The 20320-nt window shown below is 33.2% G+C and overlaps 1 protein-coding gene and 2 long non-coding RNA genes across 3 annotated transcripts in view; 1 reads left to right on the top strand and 2 right to left on the bottom strand.

The window, feature by feature from the left end:
* Positions 1-20320, top strand: part of LOC132908700 (uncharacterized) — a 321053-nt gene that overhangs the window by 21265 nt on the left and 279468 nt on the right. The gene's annotated exons all lie outside the window — the stretch shown is intronic.
* Positions 1-20320, bottom strand: part of LOC132908688 (vesicular acetylcholine transporter-like) — a 208391-nt gene that overhangs the window by 32302 nt on the left and 155769 nt on the right. The window lies entirely within an intron of this gene.
* LOC132908703 (uncharacterized) lies at positions 10422-11460 on the bottom strand. Its single transcript, XR_009658403.1, has 2 exons — positions 10867-11460; positions 10422-10739 (listed from the first exon to the last, which is right to left on the bottom strand). It is a non-coding gene; the product is annotated as an uncharacterized LOC132908703 (long non-coding RNA).

Here is a 20320-nt window from a genome sequence, read left to right as displayed (position 1 = left end):
AAGGTCACTTTGATATTTTAAATAACGTTACGTATTTTTGACTTCTGAATGTTGTAGCTAATGACAAGAAAAATTTAACGACCTCGTATACCATGTTCTTGAATTTAGAAACGTCGAGTCATTCAAGTAAATTATATCTAATGATGTAAATCACATTATCCCGAAATTACGTGTTTAAAATAGCTACCTTTAGCATAGGAAATTTTAATTATTCGCACATAACAAAATAAAGAAATAAATTATTTAGTGTTAGTGTTTAGTGTAGTTTAGTTGAATTATAATAAACGTTCAAGCTATTTTTCGTTTTCTTGTAAGCAAAGTTCCAATCGATAAAGTAGGCTTGTATTAGTTTATAGCGTTTCTGATGTTTCTCTTGATTTACTCGACATTTCTAAATTCAACATTTCCCACTCCTCTGCATTCAACTTCAATTAAGGTCACAGTATAGAAGTTCTTTGAACTTATCTTGGCATCAGCTACAACGTTCTCCAATCAAAAATACGTAGTATCATTTGAAAAAAGTCAAAGTGACTGAACTTTTTGTCAAAAAAGTATATTTTGCAAATTTTTTCATTACGACGTTTTACCGACATAAAACTGAATAACTTTCGTTCGGGACATTTTTCCGTCAGATTATCGAAAGCGCTCGAAAAATCGTGGCCACAGTTACGTGGGACAGCCTGTATACGTATAATCGCTAAAGAGGTGCGCGAATGTTGGCGAGTCACTCGTGGCACACGTGGATGCGCCGCTCAAACCGAACCCGCGAACAATCGCGCCGAGAAAGTACGGTCGAACTTTGCGAACGGTTGCGCCATGTGCACCTGCATCGCTTCGCAATGGGGATGCGCCCGTAGCACCGCGACATACGTATACACGCTCAGATCGAGCAGATACCGGTGCGCGGTGATTCGAAGGGACGATTACGATCTTTCGCACGTTCCGGCTCGCTCCGCGTCTCTTACTCGACGTGGGCTCACGACTACGGCGCAGATCTTTCTTTTGCTTCCCCTCGAAGGTCCTTTAACGACTACACACGGCACGTTAGTCCCGACACTTTTTACGCTGACGATCGTCTCGATGATCAGCGACGCTTTTTCTCAGGTCTTCTTTTCTTCTCAAGAAGATTTTAGGGGATGCGTTGAACGAAAGAGCTTTTCGCTTGCAACGAGGTTTTATCGAACAGAGAGGGAAAACAGTAAGCCAGATGACGAGCTGCTACGTGGATCATGGATTGACAGACAAATGGTTTGGCGGTGTTTTTTTCGTTTTATCTTTGGAAGTCAAGCAATTTCGTGGAATTGAGGCTTAAGTTTTTGTAGCTAGTAATCGAAAGTATCTTTACGATCCTTTCATCTATTCATCTGATGCGTAGTATATACGTTTGGGTCAGGAGATATTGTAATATAATATTCTCTGTACCAGGTGCACAAAATATTGCTAAAACCCTGCGCCGGTTGGCGTTACAACAAAAAACCGCTCAACAAAAAAGAGTTCAAGGATACTTAAATGGAAGCAACATCATAATCTAACAACTAACTAGGAACAAAGACTCAAAAGGCAAACAGTTCATAAAAATAAAGACGAGAGAAGAATAGGAAACAACCGCTGGGAAAACCACACATCTTTACGTAAATCCAGAAGAAATACACATGAAACGAGACCGCTTATGATCTTCGCAATTGCTCACACATCCTCATTTTATTAAAAAACAGGACAAGGTAATCTGTGAATATTGCGGTATCAATAACAGTATCGAGCATCTAGAAGCTACAGAAACAAATTTGAAGGCACACAAGACGCAACTTAAAGATACCCAACAATATAAAATTTAATAATACAATATGATATAATATACGTTGCAACTAATTAGAATTACTAACGATGTAAAAAATTTCTAAGCGTCCTAAAAAAACATAAATCTTTTGGGCTGCCTACAGATACGTACAAATCATACCAGTTTGTTACTAACTGTAACTAATTGATAGTTAATTATTTACTAAATAACCTAACTAAGACAACTGTAACAAACTAAGCATGCAAATAATTTTCATATAATGTTTATTATTTATACATCATTTTGCTTAACATTTATATAATTTATAGAATACATGTAACTGTAGTCACTAATACTTTACCAGGACATGTGATGATAAACAATAATTAAAAAGAAGATATTCTCCGAGTAGTTTATAATTTTTTAATTGAATTTAGATAAACGTTATTCGCACATTCAATCACTACATATTTCTCCTATATTCTAACAGGTTTCACGCATTTATAAAATCGGTCGCTACATAGACTTTTTAGTTATTCAATTAATTATTAGCAAATTACTTATTAATAATAATATACATATGTTTAAGATATAAATATTTTGTAACTGTATTTTTTATACACGTCGAATTTTCTATACTGCTATGAACACATAAAAAGGCAGCAATATTAATAGCGTTTCCCCTTAGTGGGAAGCATTCGAAGTAGATTTACGAGTAATGTACGACGCTGTACGCGGCTTTTTTCACCGTCTCGTGTTTCTGCAAGATGCGTTAGGCACGTTGGCCGGAAAGCACGTGTTGAGGTTGAGACACATCTTTGGTAACGTGTTACGCCAGCAGAAGCACGTGCAATGCTCTAGCAAACGAGTAAGCAAAATGTAGGCATGTAATCAGAGCGTTCTCAAGAGGATGTAAGTATTATGTGTTGCAGATACGAGTAATAGATGTGGTGTAATACGAAATATACGAACTTGTCAATTTATTTACAACTTTTTCTTTTTTCCAACTTGTGCTTTATGCAATTTTTAGCGATTCATAGAGCTTCGAAAATTGTCTTCTTTTGTAATTGTCTTGCTTTCGTTTATGTTATATCAACATTAAAAAAGTTTTTCAACAATATCATTGTAATTGGCACAGAGTTTCGGAGAATTTTTATTTCGCATACGATATATTTTATCCTTTGAATGATCTTCCTCGATATTTTAATTAGTTCGAGTTTCTGGACGTATCTTTTGTAGAACGTAATTATTTATCCATGTAGCGAATTATTTTTAAGTACAAACGTATGCGTCATATGTCGTCTGCGAGAGAACATACAATTTTAATATTCTAATTAGACATTACCATTACGCTTACGTGTATAATACGTGTACATCATTTCGTTTGAATGTGTTAAATATCTAAATATAAAGTACCTCGAGTCTTATAAATTATACAAGACTTTCATGTCCACCGCTTTTTAAAGGAATACGTAAGTTAAACAATCGCGTGCGAAGAGATCTGCGATAAATCTCCTGACACAAATTTGCATTTGTACCAAGTGTCACAGAGAATGGAATACATAGGTACCTACAACAGCAGCGAAATAATGCATGAGGCAATTAAAAATAGAGAAAGAGTAATATTTTTACTTTACTAATTACTCTTCGTTAAAAAATTAAGCAAATTATACGTTGTACCCTGACTAACGGACGCTTATACAGTTAATGTTTCACAGTGACTATTTTCGAAATTACCACATTAGTCAAAATTTCTAGGGTCTAATAGGTTTCATCTTACTAGTTACAAGTTAAAACTAAACGTGATATCACGTAATTACGATACATAAATCGTACACATTATATATTGAAAGATTCGTGACGCTAAGTTGAGACGGGCGAACTTGTAGAAACGTTCCACCCTCTCTAATTTTAATGATATTCGAATATGTTGTAAAGCTCAACATTTTGAACAACCTTTTCCTATGCAAACGATCGTCGGTCTCGCTTAGTTTCCGAGATATTCGCAAACAACTTCAGGTACCGCTGCTGTGTATTTCTATCTACAGTTGTGCGATCGTGGCAGCGTGTGCGTTAGTATTAGTTGTTTCCTATTTTTTGTTCATAAACGAGGGTCGGACGAGCTTACAGGGTCCATGCACAACGTGCACATACTAAGCTGCAAGAAACGTCTGTTACAATTTATGACTCAATAAAAAGTAAATATCATCAACTTTTTGCATCTAGCTTTGAGTTAGAACTTTTGAAAATAATAAGGATTATTCTATTTCGTAAATTAATATCAATTATTCGTTAGCCTATTATCTTTATAATTAATTTGTTATTATTTCACGCTGCAAGAAACGTCTGTTACAATTTATGACTCAATAAAAAGTGAATATCATCAATTTATTGGGTCTAGCTTTAAATTAGAACTCCTAAAGATAATAAGGATTATTCTATTTCGTAAAATAATATCAATTATTCGTTAGCCTATTATTTTTATAATTAATTTGTTATTATTTCACGCAAACGTCGTTTGCGATTTAAAGAACTAGGCCAAACCCAAACCTAATACATTGATGATGCACATTTTTAAGTGAATTATAATAGATATTTCTGCAGTGGTATCAGCAGTTTTTTGCTAATATCTTGGAAACAAAGGCCAACTGATAGTTATATGTATAGGAAAAAGTTGATCAAATATTTTTGTACTCAAACGAATTCAAATATCGACGAAATTGGAGTGGTTCTACAAGTTTATCGAGACTGAAAGAGTAGATCCTGCCTTATCCGAACTAATAAGTCAATAAAACTGCTCGGATATTGGAATTTTTCGATAATAGAACAGTTACTTTTTTGATATGAAATTTCATTTATTCAAATACAAATTCGGATTAGTTGAAAGCTTCTTTAAATATTTATGAAGAATCATCTTTTGTACGTCGAACCATCGAAGGTGGTCGGTGGCCTTAAGAAGGCACCTCTTCATCGTCACTTTCGTTCGCTGCTTTTTTTTTTAATTGCGTGTTTAAGGTCATGCACAGCTTTCACGGCTATTAATGACCACGTTAATAATGATCAGTGGAGCGAAAGAAATCTATAGCGAGTTGTATAAACTAAAATCTGATGCTCGTTTGCTGTTTCCATTGCTGTAAAATCGTCATTATTATGGTCTTTATCGTAATGAAACCATTCCATTACCTCAATATATTTAAGGCTTTTCTACCATTGTCAGGAATCTAAGTGCTTCAAATAATTTTTTTAACATTTCTAATACTGTGGTTTTTCCAACGTCATGTATTTTTGCTAATTCTGTCGCAGTTACACCATTTTCGAGTCTTTTAAATTCTCTCGTATTCTGTTTCGATAGTTACGACGCTATCTCATACTAAAGTTACATACTAAATTCTTACAATCAGAATTCACACAATCGGTTAAAGCAACGAATATGAAGTAATATAAAGAAATAAGTACAAATATAAGTACAAAGTAAAAATCATAAATAAAAAAAAATATAATATAAAAGAATAATATCAATAACAATACAAAGGAACGTTCCATATGAACGTTTATGAAGTATGTAACACTTTATTAATTTCATGTTTTGTATGTAAATATTTGAAACGGGTAAAGACATCCGTTACTTGAAAATAGCATGGTGGATATAACGTTCGAATATTAGGGTATTCGGATAATTGGTGTTCGGACAAGGGAGGCTTAACTGTGTAATTAATGCTACTATGCTTTACGTGAAATGATAGAGTACAAACGATTGAAAGTAGATATTTGTCGAGTATGACAACTTTTGGAAAGAATATATAATAATGAAGACAAAAACACGATACTGATTGCTTTGACATTGTGTGGAGATAATTTCAAGCATTACGAAGTGAAGTTATAGAAAGATTCGTTATTTGCGTTCCGTAGTGAGAGAAAATAAAATTCAAATATTTCCCGATTTGATCAATGCGCGCTATATTTCGCTATATTTCATATCATATCAAGCTATAAATTGTCAGAAATATGTGTACTTAAGAACGTTAAGGGGCTATAAATCTTAATAATATTTCAACGCGAAAAATATGATTAGTAACGATTTACTAGATACCATTCATAGCATGATATTTATATCGGCCATAAAGCATTTCATACTCACTCGAGGAGATCCATAAAACAGCATTAAAATCTCCACGTAGATATAGATTAATCGACATAATTTTATACGAATCGTTAATATCTGAATTCATAAATCAGATACATATGTAACTCGCCGAGTCTCGTTACGTTTGCTACTTTATGACATTCGAACATTTAGAATTGACTAATTAACCACGGTTCTTCAGAACGGGATAAGAACGTAAGGTTTATATAGACGTTTCCTTTCTATTTACTGTTTGTCTGTTTAATTAGCAATCAATAACAAGTCGTGAAAATATTAACACACTAGCATAATTTTGACGTTTATGTCCCATATCTGATATAGATACACGATAGAACAATAAAAATGTTTGACAGTATATCGAAGTATATGGATACCAGAAAGTTAAAAGCTTTTGACTTAAAACAAACCGTAGTCAAATATTAAAAGAAATGATGAATAAAAGTCTCAATGTCTTACGCGTCTCAAAGTTTCATGTCTCAAAAATACTTGGCAATTTATAATTTGACGTTAAAGAAATTAAAATGATAATTGCTTATGAAAGTTTAATATTTTGTACGATACCAATTTTGTTTAATGTCATGTATTAAGCTGTTTAATATGGTAAAGATTATTTTTTATTAGTAATCTAATTTATCATTTTTCTTTAGCTTTTATCGCTTTTTTTACTAATTGTACGGTCCAAAAATCTCGTTATATCAGTTTGATAATTTAAATTTGTGGTTTATATTCTTGCAAATTAAAAATGCATTTTTCTTCGGTTTATCTTACGGTACTCAGGCAACGGTACCTAATTAGTTGACAAACTTTCTATTTTTGATAAATTACAAATCGACAGATTTTTTATTTCTGATATCTACAGACCGTATCGTCATATTTCACGTCACATACTTTTACCATCGTATTTAATGTCGTATGTAAAACAGAAGAAAATGAATTAAAAATTTGCGAGAATATTTCAATACATTACAAATTTAAGTTATCAAAGTAAGATAACGAGCTTTTTTTACAGAAGTATTATTTTACAATTAAAAAACAATAATAAGCTCTAAAGAAAAACGATAAAATCGTCTAATAGAGGAATAAAATACAGCATCGACTACTAACAAAAATTAATCTTCAACAAATAAAACACATTATCGAAAGAAAGGGTATTAATCTTTTATAAAACAATTGCCATTTTTAGCTTCTTAACGTCAATTTATAAAGTGTCCGAATATTTTTGAGATTTAATTTATTTTTATATATATAAATTAATGATATTTTTCATATATAAGGAGATGTTGGATAAAATTGAATTTTGTCCAACAATCCTTTCAATATTTAAACAACTTATATACTTATTATAATACTTTAATATACTGTAAAACAGTTTTGCTGTTTTATCTATATTTTTTCAGATATAGAACGTAGAAGTCATATCAGTGTGCGAATATTTTTGAGAGTGACTGTTCTCAGTTCGACCTATCGGTTCTATCTTCCGGATTCGGAAGCCACGGTGCGTTACGAAACGTTCCATTTCGTGAGGATTTGTGAGCACCTTCTGTGACTTAATGAGACGTCGTTACGCCTGACTGATACCTTACAGCTCTCTCACGTAATATGAATTACCCGGTCGACTACTTTGCGATACGAAACGTACGATCCTTTCGATGTTGCGTTGCTGGCTTTCATCATCGAGCTGTAGATAGTTACCAAAGTTTGACGTACAGTGACAGTTCAGACAATGGATAATGACGAGCATCTTGGAGAGTATTACTTTCGTTTTCACTTTCTGTTTTTTTCTTCTATTTATACAGTGTTGTATCGTTTTATTCTCTTTTATCTTACAGGCGTCGATGTATCGAGACAGCAGTCTTTTTTAAATTATATTAAATATATAATAATATATATTATAATATAATATATAATATATATTTATAAATATATATAATAAATAAAATAAATTTAATTAAAATTAGATTACTTAAAATTAAAGAACTTTAAAATCGGTTATTATTCATAATAACAAAATTCAAGGAAATTCTAGTAAATTTTTTATTTTACAGAATGCAACGTGTGATTTTATAAACGTTCCTGCGTATAAATGTAAAATTATTAATATATAGGAGAATGAAACGAAAGAAGCTATATAATGTATTGGTTTTCTTTAAATTAAAACGATATATTTGTAACAATTTTATGAAGCTCATAGACGAAAAGAAACGATGTATATAGATACTAATTGTGTATAAATACTAATTGTAAGTAAAGAAAACAGCACGAAAATTTATGTTACAGTCTAATACATATGTAACTAGTTTCTACAAGTCTACCTGCCATTCTATTATTATTCTGTTTACTATCCTATTAATACTTCATTCTATACATCGTGCAAAGTATTTTTAACTAACGTAAATACGACGCGGTCATTAATCTTGATTGATATTGCTTATCATTTTTTACTCCTTAAGCGGATGTTCTTTTAAATTTCGTAATCGCTTTTAAATGCGTATCCTTCGACAATCAGAAATCAGTTTTTATTGTTTGTAACATGCCTTTCTTCTTTTCAGACGTGACGTTTGGCATTGAAATGTCAAAGATACCACTACATCCGTTTATCATCGAATCAACTGAAAATGAAACGACATTGAAACGTCAAAGATAAATCTTACAATCATTTATCTTCGAGTTAAACAGGAAATGAGAGGAGGAGAAAATTGTTCGGTCGTCTTTTTCGTAGAGTACTTTACTTTTCTAGCTGTTAGTCAACTGTTCAACTAAAGATACGCAGAATGTCTCGCAGTTTCGGGGCAAATCGCTTAACAGTACACGCATACATACATGTATATAGGTCAAAGAAAACAATGTTTTCTTCTTATATGCACAGTTTCATTTCCGATGAGGTTGGTTTTCAATCGTTTCTACGAGAGAAATACTAGGTACTCAAATGTCAAATTAACAGCTGACAATGAGTGAACAAATGAGTACTAATTAAATTGTAATGGTTTATATACAGAATGATTTTAGTAACCGGGACACACTGTAGTTTTATTGGAGCGAAAAATTATAGTTAGGAAAAGATTATAAAGAAGAATGCACTGATACAATTCCACTTTCTCTTAAATGGAGCTCTACGACTTTCTTTGGATAAATTGGTTTCATTTCGCGACGAAGCTCTTATAAATTATAAGTCAGTATCATCGAAATACAGTAAATCCTGTCTAATCCGAACTAATAAGGAGACAAAACTGTTGGGATAACGGAATTTTCCGATAATAGAATGATCATTTTCCCGATGTGGAATTTCATTTATTCAAATACAGATTAAGATTAATTGACAGATTCTTTAAATATTTATGAATCCCATATCTTGTTGACTGCTGAATCACACAATTTTTTAAACATAAATAAATGCATACAGAAGAATCTCTTTTTGTACTTTCAACTATCGAAATCTTTTACAAAAAGGTACCTCTTCATCGTCACTTTTGTTTGCTGTTTTCCTTCTTAATTGCATGTTTAAGGTCACATGCATCTTTTATGGTTATTAGGGACCACGTCAACCCCTTAATCTACAGTATCGTGTGAGAGACGTGGTAGGTCGATCTTATTGATTTATTATTTCTTATTATATCTTATTATTTATTATTTCATTTATTTGAATACAGATTAAGATTTAGTTGACTTCTTCTTTAAATATTTATGAGGAATCTCTTCTTATACTTCGAACCATCGAAATCGTTTACAAAAAGGCACCTCTTCATCGTCATTTTCATTTGCTATTTTCTTTCTTAATTGCATGTTTAATGTCACATGCATCTTTTATGGTTATTAGGGACCACGTTAACCCCTTAACCTACAGTATCGTGTGAGAGACGTGGTAGGTCGATCTTATTGATTTATTATTTCTTATTATATCTTATTATTTATTATTTCATTTATTCGAATACAGATTAAGATTTCATTGACTTCTTTAAATATTTATGAAGATTCTCTTCTTGTATTTCGAATCATCGAAATCTTTTTCAAAAAGTCACCTCTTCGTCGTCACTATCGTTTGCTATTTTCCTTCTTAATTGCATGTTTAATGTCACATGCATCTTTTATGGTTATTAGGGACCACGTTAACCCCTTAACCTACAGTATCGTGTGAGAGACGTGGTATGTCGATCTTATTGATTTATTATTTCTTATTATATCTTATTATTTATTATTTCATTTATTCGAATACAGAGTAAGATTTCATTGACTTCTTTAAATATTTATGAAGATTCTCTTCTTGTATTTCGAATCATCGAAATCTTTTTCAAAAAGTCACCTCTTCATCGTCACTATCGTTTGCTATTTTTCTTTTTAATTACGTGTTTAGGGTCACGCACACCTTTTACAGCTACTACTGACTACGTTAAGAATGATCAGTGGAACGAAAGGAATCTATAGCAAGTTGTATAAACCAATGTCTGCCAGAAAATCTGGAGCTCGTTTGTTGTCTCCACTTGTGTAAAATCGTCATTATTATCGTTTTTATTCCAATGATACCATTTTATTATATCGGCATACACTTTTACTCGCATTTTCTATTTTGCATTAAAATGTCGCCATTTAAATCCGTGTATTGGCTAGTAATTTTGTTCTGGATTTGTAGATTTAGAGCAGATTATTTCTACTTGTCTATGTACATGTACAATGTATACATATATCTATATTTTTACGTATGCTAAAACCAATTAGTTTCATCTACCAATTAGTTTCAACTACCAATTAGTTGAACGATTACTGACGACGAACATTGAACGATCACCGGTTGATTCGATTAGTTTTGACATAGTCCATTGTATTCTATATTAAAAAATATCAAATTGTTAAATAAACTTGGCAACACGAGGTAATAATTTTACTTTCAGAAATGTTCCTTTACGAAAGGAAGTTTGCAATCCGTGAGTACAAGTTTAAAACTTTCACTTACAATTATTCATCAAGAACAACAGAGTGTACGATCGTTTAACTGTCTTTTTAATTATTAATTGTAATCTATTTGACGTATTTGTCTTTCCCCCTTTCCACGTTCAATAGTTACAAACAAATCGATCAATGGACACAAAGATCTATTATAAGATCTGGTATCGTTCCTCTCCAGCTATTATACTACGATACTATTATGATATAATGACACGTTTAAGTCATTACGTAATCGTTTTGTAAAAGCGGTTTCAGTTCGTTAGCTAAACGTATTGTCGAGCCATTTTCGTTACGATGATTGCAGACGAGCATAAAAGCTTCTTTGACACATCCGCCTAGCAGCGACATAATGAGAGAGATATTTCTCTGCTAAAAGTCGTCGTGAGGTAATATTGAATAATGTACGAGAATTAATGCGCTTTCAATTACATTCTAGGTAACACTATAGAAATTACGAAAGCCTTTGGAATCAAAGTTGTGCGTTTCTTTAATAGCAAACGTAATAGGAAGCTTAATAGGAAACGTTAAACACTTTACGGAATTAGAATTGTGTCGGAAGTTAACACTGGTAATTGCGTACTTCGTGTAAGTGTTCATTTCATCGTTCATTTGCAAATACTTTGTACGAGTTCCTGGTGTAGCTTTAGTTTTCTTTTATATTTTGTCTCTTTCTTTATTAACAATATGCAGGTACCGATAGAATAGGAAATGTGGTAGTTTGCAAGAGATTTTCTGTTATATCGATTAATTACGAGTGTGTAAGTACATACGTCTAGACTGCGAATATTTATGCATTTCCGGAAAATTTAATTCTGCAAAAATTTAAAAATTTAAAGGTCTTCCTCGCTTCATGGCCAGAACCTCAAAGAATTAAATTACTATTCTTCACATTAAATAGTTTTACATGAATGTGTTTCAAGAGATGGGTCAGTGACACACGATAGCTGGGTGATTTCCAATTACCATCCTCCGTAACTTCTCTCATAAATACTCTTCCAGTTGAAAGCAAAACATAGTTTCTCCACCAAATAAATAGCAAGTCCGGGACATGCTAGTTGCTTATTACGAGACAAATATACCATTCGACTTAATTTTGTTCTTGAATGGAACAAAAAAATACAACTGAGCAACATATAATACGTCAGGCACGTTAATATTGATGCGAGACAGCATTGTACATATTCTATTCGCCTTTTACTAAACGATCTCACTCGACCACAAAAATTTATGGCTTCTCGCTTTCATGGCCATCTTACTCGTTCTCAGACTTTTCCCTCTGTCGGCGAATTTGAATAAAGACGAGGACGTAGCACGTTGCTTATTTCGAGGCGAAACTATAGCGTCGAACTAATTGTCTTTGTTTCAGACTCTACAAGGTGTCGTCGTTAACAGGCATGTATAAGCTTCTATCTTTGTTCGTTTAACAGTAGCCATTTAGACATTTTCAATAATATCTCAGGTGTCAGGAATTTGTACCAGAAGAGATGTGAAAGCGATGTACATATTTGTTTACTAATTTAGGCAACTTCTGTTGAAGTGTAACATAACCGGAATCGACTGGGAGACATCAACCCCGTTCATCGAAGTTCATGGCGAGGGTGTCAGGTTACGGAGATTTCAACAGGAACCCGAACACGATACTCGACAGCTTCCCATCGAGCTCAAACGCACTTTCTATCCTCTTCCATATCCAATCACCTGCTATCCAATCCTCTTCTATCTAATCTTCGCTTTCTCTTCACCCTCTTTCTCCAGTTTCCGTTTTTTATTTTACAATATTTATTTTTCTCCTCCTTTACAGGCTAGCGTGACTCATTGATTTTTTTCTTAATTATTTCTTTTTCCTTTTACGATATTCTATTTATCGCCTCTTTTTTCACACATACGTGTATGTAGATTGTACGTGTGTACGTACATACGTAGAATCTGTTTAACTCGCCCTGTGGCTCTCTGTCAGCGCAAACTCGGCGTTATCGACCACTCGCTGGAACGCAACCGCCGACGTTTGTGTATCTCCGTGCCAGTGGTTTCCAAAGTGCACCTCTGCACACCTCTGCACACCTCAAAGAGATCCAACGCACGTAGAATATTCTGGGAATTTTTTCGGATTTCTGCACACATTTCTTTTCTTTATGGTTCCAGTTATCCGCTGGCTATTCAAATCATTTGAAGTATTTGTTCTTAATTAACCTTTTCCAGAATTCCAATTTTTCGCGAAGCGAATTACCGAATTTTGGTGACCACCGTACCATTAAAAATACCTTTTCCACAATTTTTTATTTTCATGAAAAATATTATTGAATTTGGAGAAAAATATAAAAATATTTGGCTTTTCTACGTGCAATTTCTTTTTTCAGAATTTCCAAGCTTCCACCAAGTGAGTCACTTAATTTGCAAATCGCCCTGTTTTTTTTTTTAAATATTCATTTTTCTCGAGTGCAATTAATTTTTCCTTAATTAATTGTTTCCAGACAATTAAGCTTTCGCGGAATAAGTTGTACAATAGCACTTGGAGATCGTCGTATTGTTAAACATGGTATTAAAAGCAATATCAAAAATATTCCGCTTCCTTGCGTGGAATTTGACTTTTTTTCAGAATTTCAAGCTTTCGTGATGTAATAAGGTTTGGAAACCACTGCGCTGCCAGAGATATTCGGTTTTCTCGCGTGCAAGTTCCACGATTTACTCGTTGGTGCCCCGTGCGCAATGATAGGGGTCGATCGGTGCCGTAGGGTTCGAGCGAAAGCGATGCCTGGATCCATCAATTCTGCGAAACCTTTTGTACGACACAACTCGACCCGTCGTTTTCACCGTAGCTAATGAAGTATCGCGTTAAACGGGAAACTCGATACCCCGTGGCAGAGAGATCTGCGAGAGAAACGAGAGAGCGAGTTCTGTTTGGCAAAAAGGGTGGCCAATACAGTTTGATAAGCCAGGGTTGAACACAAATCCATGTTTGCTATTGGCTGCTACGAGGGACAATTACAATAGTTGTTAATAATTTCAACCGCTACTATCGAACCAAAGATTATTGTTGCGTTATTGTTGGGTCGACTGTGAATTTCGTAGCGCTTATTTCACTGCTTTCAGAATTCAATTGTTTACGCCTCTGTTACTTGTTGTACACTAGACATTAAACGAAATGGAGACTTTTTGTAAACAAACATAACATTTTTTAGCTTCTCTGGTTTAAAATTATTTTCGGTTTTTGATTTGTCTCAATTATTATAGAATCTTAGATGTACAAAATGATCTAGATGCATCGCAAAATTTTCTACTTTTTGCAGCAATAAATTCATCAGGAAAAGAATTGTTCTTATAGAAAATTCTGTATGTGCCTCTTAATTGAAAAGAAAACTGAATGTGCCATTCATTTAAATTCCCAAGCACTGTAAGCGTGAATCCTGTTTGTTCCTATACAATTTGTATAAAAACAGAAAATATACCTTTTCAATACGTTCTTTTCATTTTTATCGAGAAAGCGTGTTTTATAATACTCCGAATAAATGTTGTTATAAAATTGGTGATATCTAGTGTGGAACGTGTCTACCGCTTAGTGGCATTTACATTGTTTTATACAGAGGAAACGTTGGACTATTAGTAAGTATTTACTTATTTAAATGGAAGTTGTTCTTAAATTCTATATTCTAATTTGGCATGTAAAACATTATACGATAAAGAAATAACATTTTTTAATCTTTCCACTTACAATGCCCTGTACAAGAAAACTTCAATTACCTAGTGTTGATTGTACTTATAATTTTTTCTGTAGAGACGACCTTGTAATACCATCTTCTGGCATTATTAATAACTATTTAGAAAGGAAAGTTGCACTTAAATACGGTATTTCCATTGGCAAGTAGGACATTATACATTAAGAAAACTATATTTTTTAATCTTTGCACATACAGTGTTGTCTACAAGAAACCTTCAGTTATCTTTATACACAGAGAATAGCAACCATTTGCTTAATACGAGTGAATGTACAAATATTCTTTTCTTTCAAGGTTTGGTGTCAAGAGTTCGATGTGAAACATAGACGTACCTTGTTCGAATATAAATTAAATAAAAAAGTAATTAATACAAGATAGGCTTGTTACATCTTCTAATTTATTGCTTATAAATAGTAGTTATTTTACAAATAAAAATAAGTCGAAATACTTTGTAGAACGAGGTGTTTTCATTGTTTAAGCTTTATTTTCCAGAAGATTGAATTTGAAAGTTTGTTAAATACGCGTCAACCTGATGTATTTCTGACTGGATATAAGCAGCCAATCGGGAGCAGATTAATCCTATTATTTGCATGTTATTGTGTGAAAATTAGATTATTGGAACAATAAATTAAACTTAACTAAACGTAGAACAATATTTTTTCCTTCCAAGTCTCGTTTTTTGACAAAAACCAAGAATCAGTCTTATACGTATTTAGCTGTAACTGGCAGATAGTTGACGAATTTTCAAATTCGATTTTGTTGAAAACGAAGTCTTCAAATAAAGAAAATCTCAATTAAGATTCTAGATTCTAGATTTTCGACTCATTTCTATATGCAGAGTGTCGAATCGTTTTTCTAACTTTATTATTGTATATTTCACGTCTTAGGTATTACGCGATAGATATAGGCATACTATGATATAGAAATAGTATAATTCGGTATAAATAGTATGATATAGATATAGAGGGTATATGGTACGATATAAAAGAATCGTGGGACTATAAGTTCTTATGCCACAGGCTAATCCTAGAGACGGGAATAAGCTACAATCCCTTTCTAGATGAAAATATTAAAAATTCATGGAGGCTAAAATTGAATTTCGCAATAAACGCTATTCCTACCAGGAAAATAAAGGTAAATTTCTTATTTTTGCGGAGGACATAAAGGAACTAGCAAGAAAATATTTAGACGGTAATATTATAATAATTAATAATAATATTAGCAATTCTCAAATATTTTTACTTCTATCGAGCTTTATTGATATTTAAGCAAAAATGTGTCGAGGCATTTTCTAATTTTTAAAATGTCTTCCGTACGGATATTTTTAAAGGATGACCTAAATTTTCTGTGCCAAAGATGAAGCAAGGCAAAATCTATTTATTGCGTTTTCGAAAAGGCACCTTCCTTTTGGATATTCTATTAAAATTACTATTTTATTGCTCGCGCTCTTGGAGAAGAATATTTTAAATAAAGGAACTTAATCTTGCGTTAGGAAGCTTTTTAAATAATTTATTATAAAGTTTAATTTTAATTTTGATCGACGATAAATATTTAAATTCTTTAATCTGATGATAATGACATCATTTTAACATAGCTTCCGTAATTAGTAATTCCATTAGATTATTATGAATGAAAATTCTACTGCTCCAGACGTTTGTCACGCACGGTCTAATTATTTCATACAATTGAAATAATTAATATCGTAATTGTAATAACGAATTTATGGCAGCCAATTGTCTCGAGATCGTGATTTATCGTACAAACATTATTTAAATCCATACCGATATCCCATGTTAATTACACGAAACAACAATTGGAAGTGAAAGGTTCAAGTTATATTTTCGCTATCGCAATAATTTCGCGATATTACGTACCGTATTAAAACTATTCCTCAGTTATTGTAAGTACCTCAGTGGTAGATAGCGAAAACACGGTAAACAATGGGAAAGGTCAGGAAAGCAATTTACAGAGAACTGTAAATAAGGCTAATTTTGTTTTCTACCAAACCGCATCACGGTATCGACAAGTTGGCTGTCCGAAGAAATAGTAGAAGTTTTCTTTCTACACTTTCAAGATAATTTTAGAATTCACTGTCCTCGACATACACATCTTTGCGCAAAGAGTAGATTCGTTTTTCGTGCTGGATAGAAAGAATTAGACGAAGAGCGCACCAAGAAAATATCGGCGCGCCTCTGCTCGTTTCAAGCAACTTTGTGAAAGCTGATCTTATATTCATTGTCTATATTTATGCTGAGCTATTAGCACAAAGTATTAGTACGAAAGACATAAGTCTCTTTTATTCGCTATCGCAAGTGTGAAAGGGGCAGTTGCATCGAACTGAATCCTCGAGTTTACCTAATAATAGCACTAATTGCTTAATTTCAATATTTAATCGTCTCAGGGTGTACGTTGAAGTAATCGATTCACTGAGTCGACCAAGTGATTGTCCCAGGTAGGAGAAGCGGTTGATTCAATTATAATTAAATTCCACGTTGGCCTTCGTTTCTGCCTGGAGGAGTCGTTATCGTAACTATGTGCTTACTCGCGTACGTGACGACGATCCTTGCAGTGGCTCGCGGAAGGATTTCGACATTCGTCATAGAAAATTCTTGCGTACGTCTCGTGTACGTTATATAGAACGTGAAATTTATTACAAATATACATTCGGTAGAAAATTACAATGTTACACGAACAATAATCTTAATCATTCCAGTAGGTCACAACTTTTTTATGGGAAGACCAGAAATTCTTTGAAAAAATGCACTTTTCAAGACATTTGTCGGAACTAATATTGTATATTTTACTATTTTATATTTTAATATTTTATATTGTTTATGATTGCATATTGATTTTTTTCAAAATAGACATAAATACGTACAGTGTCATCAACAGTTATAAACTCAATCCTAGTTTTAGATTTTTCACTATATTGAAACAAAAATTGACAAAATCGTTTATGTAATTTCGTATTATAACGTGAAACAAAACCGAAGATACGACAAACAAAGATTTTCTTCTTTCGAAGTCTGGAAGAAGTAAAATTTTCTCTTAAAATTGTGGTTTTGAATGTGAGAAAATATAAACTCGATGTTAATTTTCTTACCTTTTCGTTCGATATTTGGTGGATTTTTCTTTAGCTTTTATCATTTCTATTAATCTGCTAACTTATTTTTTACAGTTTCGTTTTGAGTATCCGCCCATGCGAATTTTATTCCTTTTCATGTACAACGATATTTTTTATTTTAAGTAACTCCTCCGATCGTAAATTTTTCTTGCTAAAATTCCGCTGCAGGTTTTCGGTCGTGTTCGGATCAGCACTCAATGCTGGCCACGGTAATAACTCTATTACGAAATCTTGAAACCACTTTTTTATAGCGACGGCAGTATGAATGGGAGCATTGTCGCGTTGAAAAATAGTCTTTTTGTCTTCTATTTTGCTCACGAAAGGCAATAATTCGCCGTGTAACATCTCCTCATATCCTATAACGTTCAACTATACGCAACTTTCATAAAGTAATTTCCTTTAACATATCCAAAGCATGAGCAGCAGTTTCTTAAAGATATTGAAGAAATATAAAGCGGAAAATATGTTTCAGTCTATAGACATTCACAGTACTGTACACATCTCCGTTTAGTAGAAATATTTTCTGCTATAGAAACTCACTTTTAGCCGGAATATTGGTATTTCTCGGGAAAACTGCGGAGTCGATGTATCGTTTAAAAGAGTTAAGCGTACGTAAGTGTGCACATTGGCGAACATATAAATAGGGAAACTCCGTTTTCCATGAGTTTGTGAAAAGTCGTATTGATCGGCCAAGAGAACAAATTTTAGAAGTTATTTTCACCGATGAATAAAAATTTAATCGTTTCGGTTCCGAAGGAAGATCGTATATCCGTCGGCGAATCGAGGAAGAATTGAATAATAAATGCATAAAATTTATTATTAACGGAAATGGTGGGTTTGTAATAGTTTAGGAAGGGATGAGCAGAAATGGACCTGGTCCAATTTGTCGCACTAATAGGGTCATGAGTCAACGTGTTTATATCGATGCTTTAAACGGTTATTTACTGTTGTATATACGCGAATGATAATTTACCTCCGGATTAGATTTCCTAGGCTGATAATGATCCTAAACGCACTTGTCGAAAAGCGAAATCTCTCTTCTACAAGAGTGCAATGTTAATGTTAGGCGATGGTCAGCTGAATCTCAATATAAACCTGATTAAGACGCTGAAAGATTATGTGAAAAAAGAAGGAGAAATAAGAAGCATCAAATTTAAACGAATTATATGACATGATCGAAAAGACACGGAGAAAATACCAGTAAAACGCTGTATAAGATTGGAAAATTCCATAGCACGCAGATGAGCCGAAGCTATTAAAAAGAAACGTGGATCAACAAAATAATAAAAATTTGATGTAAAATATTACAATTTATTGCTCCTAGGTATTATTTTATTAATAGCATGTACGAAAATCGAAGAAAAGATGTTTTCTCTATTTAAATACTCGCAGAAACATTCGCTATTCTGGTATGTTTGGATATTTTATATTGAATTTACAATGACTCGCGAAAATATACGAATGCTCTTCAAAACAGAATGACTTTTTTCGAATTGGACGAGATGTGAATTTTTGCGCATGGTTAGAAACATTAGTTCTTTAAATGCAATGTAAAATTATAAAGAACGTAAAAGAAAACGGCAAAAAGTGACCTTTACTATTTTCTTCGCGATTTTGAACACCTGTGATTTATTTAAAATCAAGGCGACTGATCCTTCCGACCTTTCAAAAAAATTCAAGTCGTTTGGTTCAGTTCCAAAATTGCCATTCTGTTTTAAAGAACGTTTGAATATTTTCGTGTGCCAATATATGTAAGAAACCGTACACAAAATGAACAATAACTGTACATTATGCGATGCTCGGTAAATTGAAGTAAAGTAAAAAAATTAATATGCTCGCCGCTCTGTAATAAGCGTCAGCTATGATCCTGTCGAATATGTAATATGTTACATTTATTGATATACTATCTACTGTTTATTTATAATAATATTTATAACTATTATATGACTGATATTATATAACTATCTATAATTATAAATTTTATTTATTTTATTTTAATTTAATTTTATTTTTATATTACCATTGATTATATTGATAAATGCTTTTGTAATCTCTCAAAAATATGTACCTCGTATCTACATTTTCACATTTTTTTCAAGTTCTCCAAATATTTCTTGATCAATACGATCACGGTAGTGGTGTCATTGTCCTGGAAAAAATTGTAAAATGTTTCGTACAAAATACATGACAAACCCCATGAATGGTTTCTTTCTACAAGTGTTCGAACACTTCCTCGAGCAACTGTGTCGGCGGCTGTACGCAGCGGTCGAACACAGGGAACTCAATCGATCGCGGAGACCTCGACGTGGAGACTTCGACAGGCCGCCGAGCTCGAGGCGGCGGTTCCTCCTGATCCACGATGAAAACAGGATCAGGAACTTTCTCGTTTCGGTGGCAATTCGCGTCCGCGGAGATTAACTAAGCGTGCCTGCAATCTCGACGATCCCCACGGCCTTCGGAAATCTCCAATTAATTTTCCGCCCTCTCTATCGCACGATACAGGTTTCCCGCTTTTGTCGGTGACGTGTACGAAACTTCGCTTGCAGCAGGGATTATTTCAATTATTTGTTGTTATAGTTGCAGCGTCATTATACAAATTAACAAGTTATAGGATGATCGAGATA

Source organism: Bombus pascuorum, chromosome 7 (assembly GCF_905332965.1).
Source record: "Bombus pascuorum chromosome 7, iyBomPasc1.1, whole genome shotgun sequence".
In the NCBI taxonomy this organism is placed as follows: Eukaryota; Metazoa; Arthropoda; class Insecta; order Hymenoptera; family Apidae; genus Bombus; species Bombus pascuorum.
This window is presented reverse-complemented; position numbering and strand designations above follow the sequence as displayed.